The sequence below is a fragment of the Nerophis ophidion genome, linkage group LG03 (assembly GCF_033978795.1).
Source record: "Nerophis ophidion isolate RoL-2023_Sa linkage group LG03, RoL_Noph_v1.0, whole genome shotgun sequence".
In the NCBI taxonomy this organism is placed as follows: Eukaryota; Metazoa; Chordata; class Actinopteri; order Syngnathiformes; family Syngnathidae; genus Nerophis; species Nerophis ophidion.
The window spans coordinates 15343281-15365780 of record NC_084613.1 but is presented as its reverse complement, the minus strand read 5'-3'; the positions used below and the strand labels follow the sequence as shown (position 1 = coordinate 15365780).

At 39.9% G+C, this 22500-nt stretch overlaps 1 protein-coding gene across 10 annotated transcripts in view; it reads right to left on the bottom strand.

Moving 5' to 3' along the window:
* Positions 1 to 22500, bottom strand: part of cadps2 (Ca++-dependent secretion activator 2) — a 322908-nt gene that overhangs the window by 133375 nt on the left and 167033 nt on the right. The gene's annotated exons all lie outside the window — the stretch shown is intronic.

Sequence of the window (22500 nt, the reverse complement as noted above, 5' to 3'; positions counted from 1 at the left end):
TTATTCCCTTTCGGGGTTGCGGGGGGCGCTGGCGCCTATCTCAGCTGTTTCTAGTTTTATATTTTATTTATTTTTATTATCTTTTTATTATTATTATTATTGCTTTTTTTTTTACACTGTAGCACTTTGAGGTTGTTTACTCAATGGAAAGTGTTTTTTTTTTTTACAAATAAAATCTATTATTATTATTATTATTATTATTAATGAATCAGTGTATGTGTGGACAAATTAATGCATATATGGACAGAGGAATGAGTGAATGATTCAACAAACCGATGAAGGAATGAACATATAAATGATGAGCTGACTAATGAATCAGTGTATGTATGGACAAATTAATGAATAAATGGACAGAGGAATGACTGAATGAATAAACAAACGGAAGGATTAGTAAGTAAATGCTTGAATGAATGGCTAGACAAATTAATGAGTGAATGAATAAACAAACGGACAGATTGAGTGAATGAAAGAATGGACAGACGGATTAATAAGTGACTGCATGAATGAATGGATGGACATATGAGTGAAATAATGGCCAGACAAATGAATGAGTGAATGAATCAACAGACAAATTGATGAGCGAATGTTTTAGTGCAGCCCCACATTTCAAAGTAAAAAAACAGCAATTCGAATATAACTGATGTTTGGGTGCAGCCCGACATTTCAAAGTAAAAGAACAACAATTCGAATATAACTGATGTTTTGGTGCAGCCCGACATTTCAAAGTAAAAGAACAACAATTGAAATATAACTGATGTGTTGGTGCAGCCTGACATTTCAAAGTAAAAGAACGGCGGTTCAAATATAACTGATGTTTTGGTGCAGGTCGACATTTCAAAGTAAAAGAACAACAATTCGAATATAACTGATGTTTTGGTGCAGCCCGACATTTCAAAGTAAAAGAACAACAATTGAAATATAACTGATGTGTTGGTGCAGCCTGACATTTCAAAGTAAAAGAACGGCGGTTCAAATATAACTGATGTTTTGGTGCAGGTCGACATTTCAAAGTAAAAGAACAACAATTCGAATATAACTGATGTTTTGGTGCAGCCTGAAATTTCAAAGTAAAAGAACGGTGGTTCAAATATAACTGATGTTTTGGTGCAGCCCGACATTTCAAAATAAAAGAACAACAATTTGAATATAACTGATGTTTTGGTGCAGCCCGACATTTCAAAGTAAAAGAACAACAATTCGAATATAACTGATGTTTAGGTGCAGCCCGAAATTTCAAAGTAAAAGAACGGTGGTTCAAATATAACTGATGTTTTGGTGCAGCCCGACATTTCAAAGTAAAAGAACAACAATTTGAATATAACTGATGTTTTGATGCAGCCCGACATTTCAAAGTAAAAGAACGGCGGTTCAAATATAACTGATGTTTTGATGCAGCCCTAAATTTCAAAGTAAAAGAACGGCGGTTCAAATATAACTGATGTTTTGGTGCAGCCCGACATTTCATAGTAAAAGAACAACAATTTAAATATAACTGATGTTTTGGTGCAGCCCGACATTTCAAAGTAAAAGAACGGCGGTTCAAATATAACTAATGTTTTGGTGCAGCCCTAAATTTCAAAGTAAAAGAACGGCGGTTCAAATATAACTGATGTTTTGGTGCAGCCCGACATTTCAAAGTAAAAGAACGGCGGTTCAAATATAACTGATGTTTTGGTGCAGCCCGACATTTCAAAGTAAAAGAACAACAATTGAAATATAACTGATGTTTTGGTGCAGCCCGACATTTCAAAGTAAAAGAACGGCGGTTCAAATATAACTGATGTTTTGGTGCAGGTCGACATTTCAAAGTAAAAGAACAACAATTCGAATATAACTGATGTTTTGGTGCAGGTCGACATTTCAAAGTAAAAGAACAACAATTTGAATATAACTGATGTTTTGGTGCGCCTGACATTTCAAAGTAAAAGAACAACAATTTAAATATAACTGATGTTTAGGTGCAGGTCGATATTTCAAAGTAAAAGAACAACAATTGAAATATAACTGATGTTTTGGTGCAGGTCGACATTTCAAAGTAAAAGAACGGCGGTTCAAATATAACTGATGTTTTGGTGCAGGTCGACATTTCAAAGTAAAAGAACAACAATTCGAATATAACTGATGTTTTGGTGCAGGTCGACATTTCAAAGTAAAAGAACAACAATTCGAATATAACTGATGTGTTGGTGCAGCCTGACATTTCAAAGTAAAAGAACGGCGGTTCAAATATAACTGATGTTTTGGTGCAGCCCGACATTTCAAAGTAAAAGAACAACAATTCGAATATAACTGATGTTTAGGTGCAGCCCGAAATTTCAAAGTAAAAGAACGGTGGTTCAAATATAACTGATATTTTGGTGCAGCCCGACATTTCAAAGTAAAAGAACAACAATTCGAATATAACTGATGTTTTGATGCAGCCCGACATTTCAAAGTAAAATAACAACAATTCAAATATAACTGATGTTTTGGTGCAGCCCGACATTTCACAGTAAAAGAACGGCGGTTCAAATATAACTGATGTTTTGGTGCAGGTCGATATTTCAAAGTAAAAGAACAACAATTGAAATATAACTGATGTTTTGGTGCAGGTCGACATTTCAAAGTAAAAGAACGGCGGTTCAAATATAACTGATGTTTTGGTGCAGATCAATATTTCAAAGTAAAAGAACAACAATTGAAATATAACTGATGTGTTGGTGCAGCCTGACATTTCAAAATAAAAGAACGGCGGTTCAAATATAACTGATGTTTTGGTGCAGGTCGACATTTCAAAGTAAAAGAACAACAATTCGAATATAACTGATGTTTTGGTGCAGGTCGACATTTCAAAGTAAAAGAACAACAATTCGAATATAACTGATGTGTTGGTGCAGCCTGACATTTCAAAGTAAAAGAACGGCGGTTCAAATATAACTGATGTTTTGGTGCAGGTCGACATTTCAAAGTAAAAGAACAACAATTCGAATATAACTGATGTTTTGGTGCAGGTCGACATTTCAAAGTAAAAGAACAACAATTCGAATATAACTGATGTTTTGGTGCAGGTCGACATTTCAAAGTAAAAGAACAACAATTGAAATATAACTGATGTTTTGTTGCAGCCCGACGTTTCAAAGTAAAACTTGTTGATGAACAAATCAAAATTCTTAAAGCTGATTTTGCTCCCTTCAGAAAATGAAGCCTTTCTCTTGGCAAAGTGAAAGTAAAAGAGGTAGTGTCTATTTGATGGTTGGCAGCCAAGAAGAGGCGGACCTGGCAGGTCCGTCCTCTGCGGGCCTTTTCGTCTCACATACTTTGACATCTTCCAACAGCGTCTGGGAGCTATTTTAAAATGGCCGCCCGGCCAGAGACGACAAGATGTTCCTCGGCGACAAGCAGATGGCGCACGCTGCAGTCTTGGCACTGAGCGCCCGACAATTAGTGGCTAACGAGCCGACTGGCTCCTCAGCTCCGTGTCTTTTTGCCGACCCCCCTCCCCCTCAAAAAAAACCCCCAACAAATGTGAAAGCAGCAGGACGCTGCCAGTGGAAGTTTGTCATGGACCTCCACACCTTCTGACTGATGGCCAGGAAGTCATCTCCCTTCTTCCCAACTCTGTACTGAAGTGGAAAGTACTTTTAGTAATACTGTGTCTTTAATGTGAATCAGCTGTGTGGCTCTACAACAACTACTCTGGTTTGACAAGAACAAGAAAGTTTGATCATATTAGGCCTATACTGGCTTCCTGTGCACTTAAAGGGGACATTATCACAATTTCAGAAGGGTTAGAACCAATAAAAATCAGTTCCCAGTGGCTTATTTTATTTTTCAAATTTTTTTTCAAAAACTTTACCCAAAATATCCCTAAAAAAAGCTTTAAAGTGCTCGATTTTCGTTATTTGCTTAAGCCACTGTCCATTTCCCTGTAACGTCACATAGCGATTCCAGTACAAACTATGGCGAATAGCACAGCAAGATATAGCGACATTAGCTCGGATTCAGACTCGGATTTCAGCGGCTTAAGCGATTCAACAGATTACGCATGTATTGAAACGGATGGTTGGAGTATGGAGGCAGATAGCGAAAACGAAATTGAAGAAGAAACTGAAGTCATTGACTCTATTCGACCATGCATGTCTGCGTTAGCATCGCCGGTAAAATGTGCAGACCAACCGATCAGGACTTTCGTATTGACACTGGATCAACTTAAATCCGTCGATTGGTAAGTGTTTGTTTCGCATTAAATGTGGGTGGAAGGAAACACTGGATGTAAATATAGTTTCATATAGGTAGCCTAAATAGCATTTTAGCATTGATTAGCTGGCAGTCATGCCGCGACCAAAATATGTCTGATTAGCACCTAAGTCAATAACATCAACAAAATTCACCTTTGTGATTTAGTTGACTTTATCGTTGGGAATGCATCTGCTTTGAGTGTCGCAGGATATCCACACATTGTTGTCATCTCTGTGCTATCTCCGTCGTAGCATCGCCGGTAAAAACCAAACGAGGGACTTTCGCATCTCTTGACACTGGAGCAACTTAAATCTGTCGATTGGTAACTGTTTGTTTGGCATTAAATGTGGGTGGAAGGAGACGCTGGATGTAAATATAGTTTCATATACATAGGTAGCCTAAATAGCATTTTAGCATCGATTAGCTGGCAGTCATGCCGCGACCAAATATGTCTGATTAGCGCATAAGTCAACAACATCAACAAAACTCACCTTTGTGATTTCTTTGAAATTATCGTTGGTAATGCATCTGCTTTGAGTGTCGCAAAATATCCAGACATTCTCGTCATCTCTGTGCCATCTCTGTCGTAGCATCGCCGGTAAAAACCAAACGAGAGACTTTCGCATCTCTTGACACTGGAGCAACTTAAATCAGTCGATTGGTAAGTGTTTGTTTGGCATTAAATGTGGGTGGAAGGAAACGCTGGATGTAAATATAGTTTCATATACGTAGGTAGCCTAAATAGCATTTTAGCATCGATTAGCTGGCAGTCATGCCGCGACCAAATATGTCTGATTAGCGCATAAGTCAACAACATCAACAAAACTCACCTTTGTGATTTCTTTGAAATTATCGTTGGTAATGCATCTGCTTTGAGTGTCGCAAAATATCCAGACATTCTCGTCATCTCTGTGCCATCTCTGTCGTAGCATCGCCGGTAAAAACCAAACGAGAGACTTTCGCATCTCTTGACACTGGAGCAACTTAAATCAGTCGATTGGTAAGTGTTTGTTTGGCATTAAATGTGGGTGGAAGGAAACGCTGGATGTAAATATAGTTTCATATACGTAGGTAGCCTAAATAGCATTTTAGCATCGATTAGCTGGCAGTCATGCTGTGACCAAATATGTCTGATTAGCACATAAGTCAACAACATCAACAAAACTCACATTTGTGATTTCTTTGACTTTATCGTTGGTAATGCATCTGCTTTGAGTGTCGCAAAATATCCAGACATTCTTGTCATCTCTGTGCCATCTCTGTCGTAGCATCGCCCGTAAAAACCAAACGAGGGACTTTCGCATCTCTTGAGACTGGAGCAACTTAAATCCGTCGATTGGTAACTGTTTGTTTGGCATTAAATGTGGGTGGAAGGAAACGCTGGATGTAAATATAGTTTCATATACGTAGGTAGCCTAAATAGCATTTTAGCATCGACTACCTGGCAGTCATGCCGCGACCAAATATGTCTGATTGGCACATAAGTCAACAACATCAACAAGACTCACATTTGTGATTTCTTTGACTTTATCGTTGGTAATGCATCTGCTTTGAGTGTCGCAAAATATCCAGACATTCTTGTCATCTCTGTGCCATCTCTGTCGTAGCATCGCCCGTAAAAACCAAACGAGGGACTTTCGCATCTCTTGACACTGGAGCAACTTAAATCCGTCGATTGGTAACTGTTTGTTTGGCATTAAATGTTGGTGGAAGGAAACGCTGGATGTAAATATAGTTTCATATACGTAAGTAACCTAAATAGCATTTCAGCATCGATTAGCTGGCAGTCATGCCGCGACCAAATATGTCTGATTAGCACATAAGTCAACAACATCAACAAAACTCACCTTAGTGATTTCTTTGACTTTATCGTTGGTAATGCATCTGCTTTGAGTGTTGCGAAATATCCAGACATTCTTGTCATCTCTGTGCCATCTCTGTCGTAGCATCGCCGGTAAAAACCAAACGAGGGACTTTCGCATCTCTTGACGCTGGAGCAATTTAAATCTGTCGATTGGTAACTGTTTGTTTGGTATTAAATGTGGGTGGATGTAAATATAGCTACAAATGAGGCATAATGCTGCAATATGTACACAGCTGGCCTAAATCGCATTTTAGCATCGATTAGCATGCCGTGATAATCGATGCACGTCTGTCCCTGATTGTGTCGTTACACCCTCCGACAACACACCGACGAGGCATGATGTCTCCAAGGTACCGGAAAACAGTCAAAAAAACGAAAAATAACAGAGCTGATTTGACTCGATGCGTGTAATGTGGTAGGGAAAAATGGCGTTGAGTACCGATGTGACGTCACGTTCTGACGCCGTCGCTCAGAGAGGCATAAACAGAAAGGCATTTAATTCGCCAATATTCACCCATTTAGAGTTCAGAAATCGGTTAAAAAAATATATGTTTTTTTCCTGCAACATCAAGGTATATATTGACTCTTACATAGGTCTGGTGATAATGTTCCCCTTTAAGATGTGACTTTAAAGGCCTACTGAAACCCACTACTACCCACCACGCAGTCTGATAGTTTATATATCAATGATGAAATATTAACATTGCAACACATGCCAATACGGCCTTTTTAGTTTACTAAATTACAATTTTAAATTTCCCGGGAGTTTCATCTTGAAAACGTCGTGTAATGATGACGTGTACGCAAAACGTCACGGGTTTTTAGGAAGTATGAGCGCTGCACACACACAGCTAAAAGTCGTCTGCTTTAACGGCATAATTACACAGTATTTTGGAGATCTGTGTTGCTGAATCTTTTGCAATTTGTGCAATTAATATTGGAGAAGTCACAGTAGAAAGACGGAGTTGGGAAGCTTTAGCCTTTAGCCACACAAACACACGGTGATTCCTTGTTTAAAATTCATGGAGGTGAAACTTTACTATGGATCAGAGCGCGGTCAAGCGAACATGAATCACGACGGAAAGTCACCCAGCAGTTTTCGGTGAGAAAATTGTGGTAAAAAGTTGCTTCTTACCGGAGAAAAGCTGAGCTTGTGCCGTCCATAAAGCTGCCGTCGAATCCCCTGAGACACATGGCGTCAAGACACCCGTGGACGTACACCCTTCCAACTATCAGGTACTATTTAACTCACTAAAACACTAGCAACACAATAGAAAGATTAGGGATTTCCCAGAATTATCCTAGTAAATGTGTCTAAAAACATCGAAATCCGTCCCAATGCAATCGCGTTTTTATATCCTCAAACACAAATCTTTCATCTTCGCTCAAATCAATGGGGAAATTGTCGTTTTCCTCGGTCCGAATAGCACTTTTTGTTGGAGGCTCCCATTAAAAACAATGTGAATATGTGAGGAGCCATCAAACATGTGACGTCATCGTCTGCGACTTCCGGTAGAGGCAGAGCTTTTCTATTAACACCGAAAGTTGCAAACTTTATCGTGGATGTTCTCTACTAAATCCTTTCAACAAAAATATGGCAATATCGCGAAATGATCAAGTATGACACATAGAATGGACCTGCTATCCCCGTTTAAATAAGAAAATCTCATTTCAGTCGGCCTTTAAGGTTCTACTACTTACGTATAAAATACTACACGGTCTAGCTCCATCCTATCTTGCCGATTGTATTGTACCATATGTCCCGGGAAGAAATCTGCGTTCAAAGAACTCCGGCTTATTAGTGATTCCCAGAGCCCCCAAAAAAGTCTGTGGGCTATAGAGCGTTTTCCATTCGGGCTCCAGTACTCTGGAATGCCCTCCCGGTAACAGTTAGAGATGCTACCTAAGTAGAAGCATTTAAGTCTCATCTTAAAACTCATTCGTATACTCTAGCCTTTAAATAGACCCCCTTTGGACCAGTTGATCTGCCGTTTCTTTTCTGCTCGGCCCCCCTCTCCTTCGTGTAGAGTGGAGCGGGAATTACAGATTCGGGACCCAGGGTGGAACACTCATCTGTGCTTCGATTGGGGACGTCTCTGCACAAGTCAGTCTCCACTCAAGATGATCTCCTGCTGGCCCCACTATGGACTGGACTCTCACTATTAAGTTAGATCCACTATGGACTGGACTCTCACTTTCATGTTGGATCCACTATGGACTGGACTCTCACTATTAAGTTAGATCCACTATGGACTGGACTCTCACACTATTAACTAAATCCACTTTGCACTGGAATCTCACACTATTAACTAGAACCACTACGCACTGGACTCATGACTGGACTCTCATTATGTTAGATCCACTATGGACTGGAATCTCACTATTACAGTATGTTAGATCCACTATGGACTGGACTCTCACACTATTAAATAGATCCACTATGGACTGGACTTTCACTATTATGTTAGATCCACTATGGACTGGACTCTCACACTATTAACTAAATCCACTATGCACTGGAATCTCACACTATTAACTAGAACCACTACGCACTTGACTCATGACTGGACTCTCATTATGTTAGATCCACTATGGACTGGAATCTCACTATTACAGTATATTAGATCCACTATGGACTGGACTCTCACACTATTAACTAGATCCACTATGGACTGGACTATCACTATTATGTTACATCCACTATGGACTGGACTCTCACACTATTAACTAGATCCACTATGGACTGGACTCTCACTATTATGTTGGATCCACTAAGGACTGGAATCTCACACCATTAACTAGATCCACTATGGACTGGACTCTCACTATTATGTTAGATCCACTATGGACTGGACTCTCACTGTTATGTTAGATCCCCTATGGACTTGACTCTCACTATTATGTTTGATCCACTATGGACTGGACTCTCACACTATTAACTAGATCCACTATGGACTGGACTCTCACTATTATGTTAGATCCACTATGGACTGGACTCTCACTATTATGTTGGATCCACTAAGGACTGGAATCTCACACCATTAACTAGATCCACTATGGACTGGACTCTCACTATTATGTTAGATCCACTATGGACTGGACTCTCACTGTTATATCAGATCCCCTATGGACTTGACTCTCACTATTATGTTTGATCCACTATGGACTGGACTCTCACACTATTAACTAGATCCACTATGGACTGGACTCTCACTATTATGTTAGATCCACTATGGACTGGACTCTCACACTATTAACTAGATCCCCTATGGACCGGACTCTCACTATTATGTTAGATCCACTATGGACTGGACTATCATTATTATGTTAGATCCACTATGGACAGGACTCACACTACTAACTAGATCCACTATGTACCGGACTCTCACTATTATGTTAGATCCACTATGGACTGGACTCTCACACTATTAAATAGATCCACTATGGACTGGACTTTCACTATTATGTTAGATCCACTATGGACTGGACTCTCACACTATTAACTAAATCCACTATGCACTGGAATCTCACACTATTAACTAGAACCACTACGCACTTGACTCATGACTGGACTCTCATTATGTTAGATCCACTATGGACTGGAATCTCACTATTACAGTATATTAGATCCACTATGGACTGGACTCTCACACTATTAACTAGATCCACTATGGACTGGACTATCACTATTATGTTACATCCACTATGGACTGGACTCTCACACTATTAACTAGATCCACTATGGACTGGACTCTCACTATTATGTTGGATCCACTAAGGACTGGAATCTCACACCATTAACTAGATCCACTATGGACTGGACTCTCACTATTATGTTAGATCCACTATGGACTGGACTCTCACTGTTATGTTAGATCCCCTATGGACTTGACTCTCACTATTATGTTTGATCCACTATGGACTGGACTCTCACACTATTAACTAGATCCACTATGGACTGGACTCTCACTATTATGTTAGATCCACTATGGACTGGACTCTCACTATTATGTTGGATCCACTAAGGACTGGAATCTCACACCATTAACTAGATCCACTATGGACTGGACTCTCACTATTATGTTAGATCCACTATGGACTGGACTCTCACTGTTATGTTAGATCCCCTATGGACTTGACTCTCACTATTATGTTTGATCCACTATGGACTGGACTCTCACACTATTAACTAGATCCACTATGGACTGGACTCTCACTATTATGTTAGATCCACTATGGACTGGACTCTCACTGTTATATCAGATCCCCTATGGACTTGACTCTCACTATTATGTTTGATCCACTATGGACTGGACTCTCACACTATTAACTAGATCCCCTATGGACCGGACTCTCACTATTATGTTAGATCCACTATGGACTGGACTATCATTATTATGTTAGATCCACTATGGACAGGACTCACACTACTAACTAGATCCACTATGTACCGGACTCTCACTATTATGTTAGATCCACTATGGACTGGACTCTCACTATTATGTTAGATCCACTATGGACTGGAGTCTCACTATTATGTTGAATCCACTATGGACTGGACTCAGATCCACTAAGGACTGGATTCTCACTATCATGTTAGATCCACTATTGGCCGGACTCTCACTATTAGGTTAGCAACACTAGCATATAGCTACGTGAGCTACATGCTAACATTGCACTAGGCCATAAAACACGAGCATATATTTGTGGATAACATGCCAACAATACACAAACATCATTCTATAATAGGACAGCTATGTGAGGTACATGCTAGCATTGTATTTTAACATTATGCTAGGTTAGCAACACTAGCAAGGCTAGGTGAGCTACAAGCTAATATTATATTTGAGCATATTGCTAGGTGAGTAACACTAACATAGCGTGAGTAACATACAAACCCCGTTTCCATATGAGTTGGGAAATTGTGTTAGATGTAAATATAAACGGAATACAATGATTTACAAATCCTTTTCAACCCATATTCAGTTGAATGCACTACAAAGACAACATATTTGATGTTCAAACTCGTAAACTTTATTTTTTTTGCAAATAATAATTAACTTAGAATTTCATGGCTGCAACACGTGCCAAAGTAGTTGGGAAAGGGCATGTTCACCACTGTGTTACATCACCTTTTCTTTTAACAACACTCAATAAACGTTTGGAAACTGAGGAAACTAATTGTTGAAGCTTTGAAAGTGGAATTCTTTCCCATTCTTGTTTTATGTAGAGCTTCAGTCGTTCAACAGTCCGGGGTCTCCGCTGTCGTATTTTACGTTTCATAACGCGCCACATATTTTCGATGGGAGACAGGTCTGGACTGCAGGCGGGACAGGAAAGTACCCGCGCTCTTTTACTACGAAGACACACTGTTGTAACACGTGCTGAATGTGGGTTGGCATTGTTTTGCTGAAATAAGCAGGGGCGTCCATGATAACGTTGCTTGGATGACAACATATGTTGCTCCAAAACCTGTATGGACCTTTCAGCAAAGGCACAGATGTGTAAGTTACCCATGCCTTGGGCACTAATACACCCCCATACCATCACAGATGTTGGCTTTTCAACATTGCGTCGATAACAGTCTGGAAAGTTTGCTTCCCCTTTGGTCCGGATGACACAATGTCGAATATTTCCAAAAACAATTTGAAATGTGAACTCGTCAGACCACAGAACACCTTTTGACTTGGCATTAGCCCCGTCTTAGATGAACTCGGGCTCAGCGAAGCCGGCCGCGTTTCAGGGTGTTGTTGATAAATGGGTTTGGCTTTGCATAGTAGAGTTTTAACTTGCACTTACAGACGTAGCGACCAACTGTAGTTACTGACAATTGTTTTATGAAGTGTTCCTGAGCCCATGTGGTGATATCCTTAACACACTGATGTGGGTTTTTGATGCAGTACCGCCTGAGGGATCAAAGGTCCGTAATATCATCGCTTACGTGCAGTGATTTCTCCAGATTCTCTGAACCTTTTGATGATTTTACGGACCATAGATGGTGAAATCCCTAAATTCCTTGCAATAGCTCGTTGAGAAATGTTGTCGTAAAACTGTTCGACAATTTTCTTACAAAGTGGTGACCCTCGCCCCATCCTTGTTTGTGAATTACTTAGCATTTCATGGAAGCTGTTTTTATACCCAATCATGGCACCCACCTGTTCCCAATTAGCCTGCACACCTGTGGGATGTTCCTAATAAGTGTTTGATGAGCATTCCTCAACTTTAGCAGTATTAATTGCCACCTTTCCTAACTTCTTTGTCACGTGTTGCTGGCATCAAATTCTAAAGTTAATAATTATTTGGAAGAAAAAAAAATGTTTATCAGTTTGAACATCAAAAATGTTGTCTTTGTAGCATATTCACAAAGTGGTGACCCTCGCCCCATTCCAGTTTGGGAATGAAAATGTTCCCAATTAGCCTCGTATAGCTCGGTTGGTAGAGCGGCTGTGCCAGCAACTTGAGGGTTGCAGGTTCAATCCCTGCTTGTGCCATCCTAGTCACTGCCGTTGTGTCCTTGGGCAATACACTTTACCCTACCTGCTCGCAGTGCCACCCACACTGCTTTAAATGTAAAAATTAGATATTGGGTTTCACTATGTCAAGCGCTTTGAGTCACTTTGAGAAAAAGCGCTATATAAATATACTTCACTTCACTTCACCCGTGCAAATAAATGTTCCCAACTTTCTTTTTTGCCACACATTTTTGCATCACATTCCAAATGAGCTAATATTTGCAAACAATAATATGTACATCAACTTCATATCTTTTTGTCAGTCTAAGTTTTTGTTTTAATTTATTTTAATTTATTTCATGCGTTTTTGTCAAAGAAAACCTTATTTTTCAAATGGCAAAAAAAAAACAAACCCACAAAAGATGCAAAAATGTTGTCAAGAAGAAATCCTCTCCTGTCATGTCTGAGACGCAGCCATTAAAGCGGCTCGGTCGGAATCCCAATATTTACTCCTCCACAATCTTGCGCTCTACGGGAGTCGCACCTTGGCGAGACGCAGGTGTGCCGTCGCGCCACGGCCGCTAATGGAGGCGTCGCATGCGTGCGCACGCTTCACACCTCGGCTGGCGTTTGGGCCAATTAGAGACACGTGAAGCGCATCGCAGTCGCTCAAACACTCTTGACTGAGTGTCCTTCAACAAAACTCATCATGCACTCAAACGCAACGCTTCTTTTTAAGCTCGCGTCACGACTACTCCACATTTCAGCACTCTGCACTTCGGTTTGTCTTCAAAAGCCGCCGTAAAAAGGCACTGATGCATGTCAAAATGCCAAATATTACAAACCCCGTTTCCATATGAGTCGTGAGATTGTGTTGGATGTAAATATAAACAGAATACAATGATTTGCAAATCATTTTCAGCCCATATGTGAGCAAACTGTCCAACGGTTTAAGAACAACATTTCTCAACCAGCTATTGCAAGGAATTTAGGGATTTCACCATCTATGGTCCGTAATATCATCGAAACGTTCAGAGAATCTGGAGAAATCACTGCACGTAAGCGGCAAGGCCATGACCTTGGATCCCTCAGGCGGTAGGTACTGCATCAAAAAGCGACATAAGTAACTAAGTATAGGGACGGCGTGGCGCAGTGGGAGAGTGGCCGTGCGCAACCCGAGGGTCACTGGTTCAAATCCCACCTAGAACCAAACCCGTCACGTCCGTTGTGTCCTGAGCAAGACACTTCACCCTTGCTCCTGATGGGTGCTAGTTGGCGCCTTGCATGGCAGCTCCCTCCATCAGTGTGTGAATGTGTGTGTGAATGGGTAAATGTGGAAGTAGTGTCAAAGCGCTTTGAGTACCTTGAAGGTAGAAAAGCGCTATACAAGTACAACCCATTTGTCATTTACAGCGCCTTGCTACACACCTTTGATCAAAGGACAATACAGAAGTCAACTTTATAGTCTGAGTACAGGAGTAGTATGCAGCGAAAACGAGTTCACACACAAACTATAAGTCGCTATTTTTTTCCTTTGCGTATGGATTTTTCTTCCCTATCAGAGGTTGGGTCGCGGGGGCAGCAGCCTAAGCAGGGAAGCCCAGAGTTCCCTCTCCCCAGCCACTTCGTCTAGCTCTTCCCGGGGGATCCCGAGGCGTTCCCAGGCCAGCCGGGAGACATAGTCTTCCCAACGTGTCCTGGGTCTTCCCCGTGGCCTCCTACCGGTTGGACGTGCCCTAAACACCTCCCTAGGGAGGCATTCGGGTGGCATCCTGACCAGATGCCCGAACCACTTCATCTGGCTCCTCTCCACGTGGAGGAGCAGCGGCTTTACTTTGAGTTCCTCCCGGATGGCAGAGCTTCTCACCCTATCTCTAAGGGAGAGCCCCGCCACCCGGCGGAGGAAACTCATATCGGCAGATTGTACGCTTGATCTTATCCTTTCGGTCATGACCCAAAGCTTATGACCATAGGTGAGGATGGGAACGTAGATCGACCGGTAAATTGAGAGCTTTGCCTTCTGGCTCAGCTCCTTCTTCACCACAACGGATCGGTACAACGTCCGCATTACTGAAGACGCCGCATCGATCCGCCTGTCGATCTCACGATCCACTCCTCCCCCACTCGTGAACAAGACTCCTAGGTACTTGAACTCCTTCACTTGGGGCAGGGTCTCCTCCCCAACCCGGAGATGGCACTCCACCCTTTTCCGGGCGAGAACCATGGACTCGGACTTGGAGGTGCTGATTCTCATTCCGGTCGCTTCACACTCGGCTGCGAACCGATCCAGCGAGAGCTGAAGATCCCGGTCAGATGAAACCATCAGGACCACATCATCTGCAAAAAGCAGAGACCTAATCCCGCGACCACCAAACCGGAACCCCTCAACGCCTTGACTGCGCCTAGAAATTCTGTCCATAAAAGTTATGAACAGATTCGGTGACAAAGGACAGCCTTGGCGGAGTCCAACCCTCACTGGAAACGTGTCCGACTTACTGCCGGCAATGCGGACCAAGCTCTGGCACTGATCGTACAGGGAGTGGACCGCCACAATAAGACAGTCCGGTACCCCATACTCTCTGAGCACTCCCCACAGGACTTCCCGAGGGACACGGTCGAATGCCTTCTCCAAGTCCACAAAGCACATGTAGACTGGTTGGGCAAACTCCCATGCACCCTCAAGAACCCTGCCGGGAGGATAGAGCTGGTCCACAGTTCCACGACCAGGACGAAAACCGCACTGTTCCTCCTGAATCCGAGGTTCGACTATCCGGCGTAGCCTCCTCTCCAGTACACCTGAATAAACCTTACCCGTGCATCGGTTGAGGTTGGCAAGCTTTGGTGGTAGCGGGGCTGTATAATGTAGCCCGGAAAAGTTAGGGATACATGGGATACTGGGTATTTGTTCCGTTGTGTTTATGTTGTGTTACAGTGCGGATGTTCTCCCGAAATGTGTTGGTCATTCTTGTTTGGTGTGGGTTCACAGTGTGGCGCATATTAGTAAGAGTGTTAAAGTTGTTTAAACGGGCACCCTCACTGAGACCTGTATGGCTGTTGAACAAGTATTCCTGTGTGTCTGCAGAAGCCACATACAACATGTGACTGTACTGACTAGCTGTTTGTACAAGTTGTAGAGGGCGCTAAAGGCATTGTCATTATGTCACACCCTTATTATTGTTGTTTAGGTGAAAATCAGAAGACATTTGTATGAATAGTTGCTCTGTAGTTCGGGAGTCTCCCGGAAAAACTGGTAGGTTTGGCAAGTGTGATGCTGTCAAGCAGCATTCATATACAGCATTAAATCTTCATAATAAGGTGCGGACCGCGTGTCTGCAGCAAAAAAAACAAAAAAACTTTGCATGCAGTGTTATTTCATTATACATTTCAAAAGAGTTTTGTGGCTCCCATTGTTTTCTTTATTTTGTGAAACGGGTCAAAATGGCTCTTTGAGTGGTAAAGGTTGCCGACCCCTGAGCTAGGGGAACGTGAATTCCTGCTGTTCAAAATCTTTGAACTGGATGTATAAGTGCTTCATTCAGCACTCCAAGCAACATCCATAAGTTTTATGATATACCTAAAACAATTCTTACAAACGTTACGTGTGACGGATGCTTATGAGTGACAAACATTACGTGACAGACGCTGCTGAGTGACAAACAATACGTGTGACAGACATTACGTGTGACGGATGATTACTTGTGACAGACGCTGATGTGTGACAAACGATACGTATGACAGACATTACGTGTGACAGATGATTACTTGTGACAAACACTGACATGTGACGAATGTTACGTGTGACAAACGTAACGTGTGAGACGTTTTCATGTGACAGACGCTATGTGTGACGGATGTTACATGTGACAGACGTTACGTGTGACAGACGGCTACGTGTGACAGACGTTACGCGTGACAGACGTTACGCGTGACAGACGTTACGCGTGACAGACGTTACGCGTGACAGACGTTACGCGTGACAGACGTTACGCGTGACAGACGTTACGCGTGACAGACGTTATGTGTGACAGACAATTACGTGTGATAAATGTTACGTGTGCCAAATGTTACGTGTGCCAAATGTTACGTGTGACAAATGTTACGTGTGACAAATGTTACGTGTGACAAATGTTACATGTGACAAACGCTTATGTGTGACAAATGTTACTTGTGACAAATGTTACGTGTGACAACCGCTTACGTGTGACAAACGCTTACGTGTGACAAACGCTTACGTGTGACAAACGTTTACGTGTGACAAACGCTTACGTGTGACAAATGTTACGTGAGACAAACGCTTACGTGTGACGAATGTTACGTGTGACAAAAGCTTACATATGACAAACGCTTACGTGTGACAAATATTACGTGTGACTAACGCTTACGTATGACAAGTGCTTATGTGCGACAAATGTTGCGTGTGACAAATGTTACGTGTGACAAATGTTACGTGTGACAACCGCTTACGTGTGACAAACGCTAACGTGTGACAAATATTACGTGTGACTAACGCTTACATATGACAAGTGCTTATGTGCGACAAATGTTACGTGTGACAACCGCTTACGTGTGACAAACGCTTATGTGTGACAAACGCTTACGTGTGACAAACGCTTACGTGTGACAAACGCTTACGTGTGACAAATGTTACGTGAGACAAATGTTACGTGTGACAAACGCTTACGTGTGACAAGCGCTTACGTATGACAAACGCTTACGTGTGACGAATGTTACGTGTGACAAAAGCTTACATATGACAAACGCTTACGTGTGACAAATGTTACGTGTGACAAATGTTACGTGAGACAAATGCTTACGTATGACTAGCGCTTATGTGTGACAGATGTTACGTGTGACAAACCTTTACGTGTGACGAATGTTACGTGTGGCAAACGCTTACGTGTGATGAATGTTACGTGAGTGACACGCTGACGTGTGAGACGCTGACGTGTGACAGACGTTACGTGTGACAGACGCTGACATGTGAGACGCTGATGTGTGAGACGTTTACACGTGACAGACGTTTACATGTGACAGACGTTTACATGTGACAGACAATTACATGTGACAAACGTTACGTGTGACAAATGTTACGTGTGACAAACGCTTACGTGTGACAAACGCTTATGTGTGACAAATGTTACGTGTGACAAATGCTTACGTATGACAAACGCTTACGTGTGACAAAAGCTTACATATGACAAACGCTTACGTGTGACAAATGTTACGTGAGACAAATGCTTACGTATGACTAGCGCTTATGTGTGACAGATGTTACGTGTGACAAACCGTTACGTGTGACGAATGTTACGTGTGGCAAACGCTTACGTGTGACAAACGCTTACATGTGACAAACGCTTACGTGTGACAAACGCTTACGTGTGACGAATGTTACGTGTGACAAATGTTACGTGTGACAAAAGCTTACATATGACAAACGCTTACGTGAGACAAATGCTTACGTATGACTAGCGCTTATGTGTGACAGATGTTACGTTTGACAAACCCTTACGTGTGACGAATGTTACGTGTGGCAAACGCTTACGTGTGATGAATGTTACGTGTGTGACACGCTGACGTGTGAGACGCTGACGTGTGACAGACGTTACGTGTGCCAGACGCTGACATGTTAGACGCTGATGTGTGAGACGTTTACATGTGACAGACGTTTACATGTGACGGACGTTTACATGTGACAGACAATTACATGTGACAAACGTTACGTGTGACAAACGTTACGTGTGACAAACGTTACGTGTGACAAACGTTACGTGTGACAGACGTTACGTGTGACAAACGCTACCGAGTGGCAGACGATTGATCACGTGTGACGGACGCTTACTTGTGACGGACCTTACAAGTGACAGACGATTACCTGTGACGGGCGTTAAAAGTGACGGACAATTAACGTGCAAAATGATTCCTATCTGGGGCCACATGTTGAATGTGAGGGTAGATGTATTCCTACTTTGACACATGCTCCCACACGTACTCACATGTCTACTTCAAACAAGTCCAGTGCACTTTAAACTTCACCACTTGTACGCAAAGCAAGATAAGATCTTCAAGCATAATGTGATGATGATGATGATTGTTTGGATGAACACAACACAAAAACCCTAATGGGTCAATCCCCCCCAGCCCCTCCCACCCACATGACCCCACTTATTGAAGGTGCACCCCCCCCCCTTGCCATTGAGCAAAGCCAGCAGTTGTCAGTGTTGGCTCATGTTCCTACTCGGAAAGTATTGATTAGAACAACCCCCCCCCTAGTCCCCCCCAGGTCATCAAGGTTGCTTCTTCTGCCTCGTTGACAAATTCAAAGCTTTCATTCAAAACGGAGCTTGCTTATTCCCACCCAATATTCGCACTGATTAGCCCAGCAAGAAGTTGTATTGCTCCTCCGGGAGTACTTCAGGCGACTGATCAATTGTACTAAAATACAATACACAATATACAATGGCAATATACATTTATTTTCACTTTGTACAAAGTGAACGCTGCAACAGGAACTATCAAAAAGTATCATTTATCTTATAGTTCATACAAAAACAGAAGGAACTTTCTGATGTTTTTCTACATGAACAATAATTAAAACCATCAATAAATAACTCAATAAGTTCAATATATTAGGTGGCATTCTGGGGTTTACAAAATGTATTTTATTATAATAATACACATACAGCAACCAAGCCATCAATTTTATATAATTTTGTGTCATTTTTGGTGATTAAAAACAAAAATATTTTGCAACCATATTTTTGCTTTCTGCATATTTGTTTACTAGTTTCAAAATAATAAAAATATGTTTTAACTTACAATATTTTTTTATTATACATTAATATAAATCACTTTTACATTATTTATTTCACAGTAAAGATCGAACATTTGGAAAATAAGCATTTTAAAATAGTTGTTTTTTGATCTAATTCTACAAAATACTAAAAAGCTACAACACTTTTCTATTTAACATAATTAAACTATCTACTGGATAGCTCAATAATTAATAAATGCAATAAATCTGTACATTGACTATTTTAGATTGATGCCAGGAGTTAATCAAATAGCAATAATTTACCAATGTGCAGCTTTCTAAACAAACAAAAAAAGAAGATAGTTTTAGATAGTTTTGCTGTTTTATAGTTTGTTGTTATTGCTGCCATTTAAACTTTTACAAATAAACTTTGTTGTTGATGGACACAAGTTTCATGATCAGTTTTTTTTCTAACAGGATAGGTGTCCAAAGTGCATTTTTTAACGGCCTGCAGCACTTTCTATAAACACTATTTTTAAATAAACATAAAAAAGTGTCATAAAATAGCAAACAGATTGCAATGTTGACTCTAATAATACAAAACTGCCATGCAGGCTGTTTTTGATTTAAAACTGTCATTGCACAAAAAAATAATAATACATATAAATCAATGTTATGAATTATCGACCAACAGTAGGAAAGTTGTATTTTAGCCTCATTCTTGTGAGAATCCTGCGTGTGATTGAAGCATTAAGGACTGAGACTATCCAGTACTAGCTGCAGTGTGCTCAAGCAACCACCAGGTAGCATCTGCGAGCAGATAATATTGTATCATCTCTTCCTCCTTTTACCAGGTGGATAGTGCATTATTCCCCTACACTGTAAGTGAGGGCAAAAGAAGCCTACTTTATTTTATTAATGTTACACTTTGAATTTTTTTGTGGAGGGAAATATTGCATAATTTGTGTGTTTACCATTTAGAAAAAACAAAGTTTTCTTTGACAAAAAAGGGCATAAAAAAAATACAAAACACAAAAATACGGACCGTTCTGAAATTGATCGAGATTTACGCTTTGAAAGCAAAACTTATTTTAACTTAACTTAATTCTAACTTATTTTAAACACTTTTATGAGTGGGACCCTTTTGGATCCCTAAGAATATTAGTGGGATTTTTTTTTTAAACTGTCATTGCTCCAAAAAAATAACAAAAAAAATCTAATTTGTTCATATTTATTGCCTTATTTAAGGCTCCAGTTAGTTCAGATCAATTATTACACTTTGAAATGTTTTTGGGAGAATATATTGCATATTTTGTGTGTTTGCCATATAAAAAAACAAGTTATTTTTTTTGACAAAAAGAGCATAAAAAAACCCAAAATGTTTTATGAATAAATACAGATAATCGAGAGATTTAAGCTTTGAAAGTAAATGTTTTTTTATAAATACATATCACTTATTTTTTTACACTTTTATGAGTGGGAGGTTTTTGGATCCCTAAAAATTCAGGTGGTATTTTTTTTAACTGTTTTTGCTCAAAAATATAATCATGTATTAAAATCCGACATTGTTTTGAATTATTGACCTATTTAAAGCAAATATTCACTTTGAAATTTGGGGGAAAATATTGCGTATTTTGACAAAAAGAGCATTGAAAAAATATTCCAAAAATAAAAACTGTATTGACCTGAAATTGATGTAGAAATTTAAGCTTTAAAAGCAAAAATACATAGGTATGTATGACTTATTTTTAACACTTTTATGAGTGGGAACTTTTGGATCCCTAAGATAATTAGTGGGATTTTTTTTTAATTGTCATCGCTCAAAAAAATAACAATGACTTAAAATCAAAGTGGTTATGAATTATTGACATATTTAAGGCTCCAATTAGTTCACATGTAATATTCCACTTTGAAATACTTTTTTGGGGATGATATTGCATAGTTTGTGTGTTAACCATACAAAAAACAAAGCTTTTTCTGACAAAAAAAAGAGAAAAAAATGATAATAAAAACTTACAATCGACAATTACTGTAAATTTGTAGATGATCTAGATTTAAAACTTGAAAGTAAAAAAAATTAATAAATAAACGTGACTTATTTTTACATTTTATGAGAGGGGACCCTTTTGGATCCCAAGAATTTTAGTGTCAAATGTATTTGCGCCAGAAAAAACCCATAAAATTTTAAAACAATGTTCTGAATTATTGACCTCTTTGAAGCTGTAATTACTTTACATCCAATATTCCACTTTGAAATGTTTTTTGGGGGAACATATTGCCTATTTTGTGTGTTAACCATACACAAAATATACATTTCTTTGACAAAAAGGGCATGAAAAAAAAGAAAAATATGATAATAAAAATGCAGAATCGACAGATAGTGTAGATCTGAAGTTGATCTATAGCAGGGGTCACCAAGGCGGTGCCCGCGGGCACCAGGTCGCCCACAAGGACCAGATGAGTCGCCCGCTGGCCTGTTCTAAAAATAGCTCAAATAGCAGCACTTACCAGTGAGCTGCCTCTATTTTTTAAATTGTATTTATTTACCAGCAGCTGGTCTCGCTTTGCTCGACATTTTTAATTCTAAGAGAGACAAAACTCAAATAGAATTTGAAAATCCAAGAAAATATTTTAAAGACTTGGTCTTCACTTGTTTAAATAAATTCATTAATATTTTTTTACTTTGCTTCTTATAACTTTCAGAAAGACAATTTTAGAGAAAAAATACAACCTTAAAAATGATTTTAGGATTTTTAAACACATATACCTTTTTACCTTTTAAATTCCTTCCTCTTCTTTCCTGACAATTTAAATCAATGTTTAAGTATTTTTTTTTCTTTATTGTAAAGAATAATAAATACATTTTAATTTAATTCTTCATTTTAGCTTCTGTTTTTTTGCCGAAGAATATTTGTGAAATATTTCTTCAAACTTATTATGATTAAAATTAAAAAAAAAATATTCTGGCAAATCTAGAAAATCTATGGAATCAAATTTAAATCTGATTTTGAAGTCTTTTGAATTGCTTTTAAAATTTTTGTTCTGGAAAATCTAGAAGAAATAATGATTTGTCTTTATTAGAAATATAGCTTGGTCCAATTTTTTATATATTCTAGCAAAGTGCAGATTTAATTTGAACCTATTTAAAACATGTCATCAAAATTCGAAAATTAATCTTAATCAGGAAAAATAACTAATGATGTTTCATAAATTAT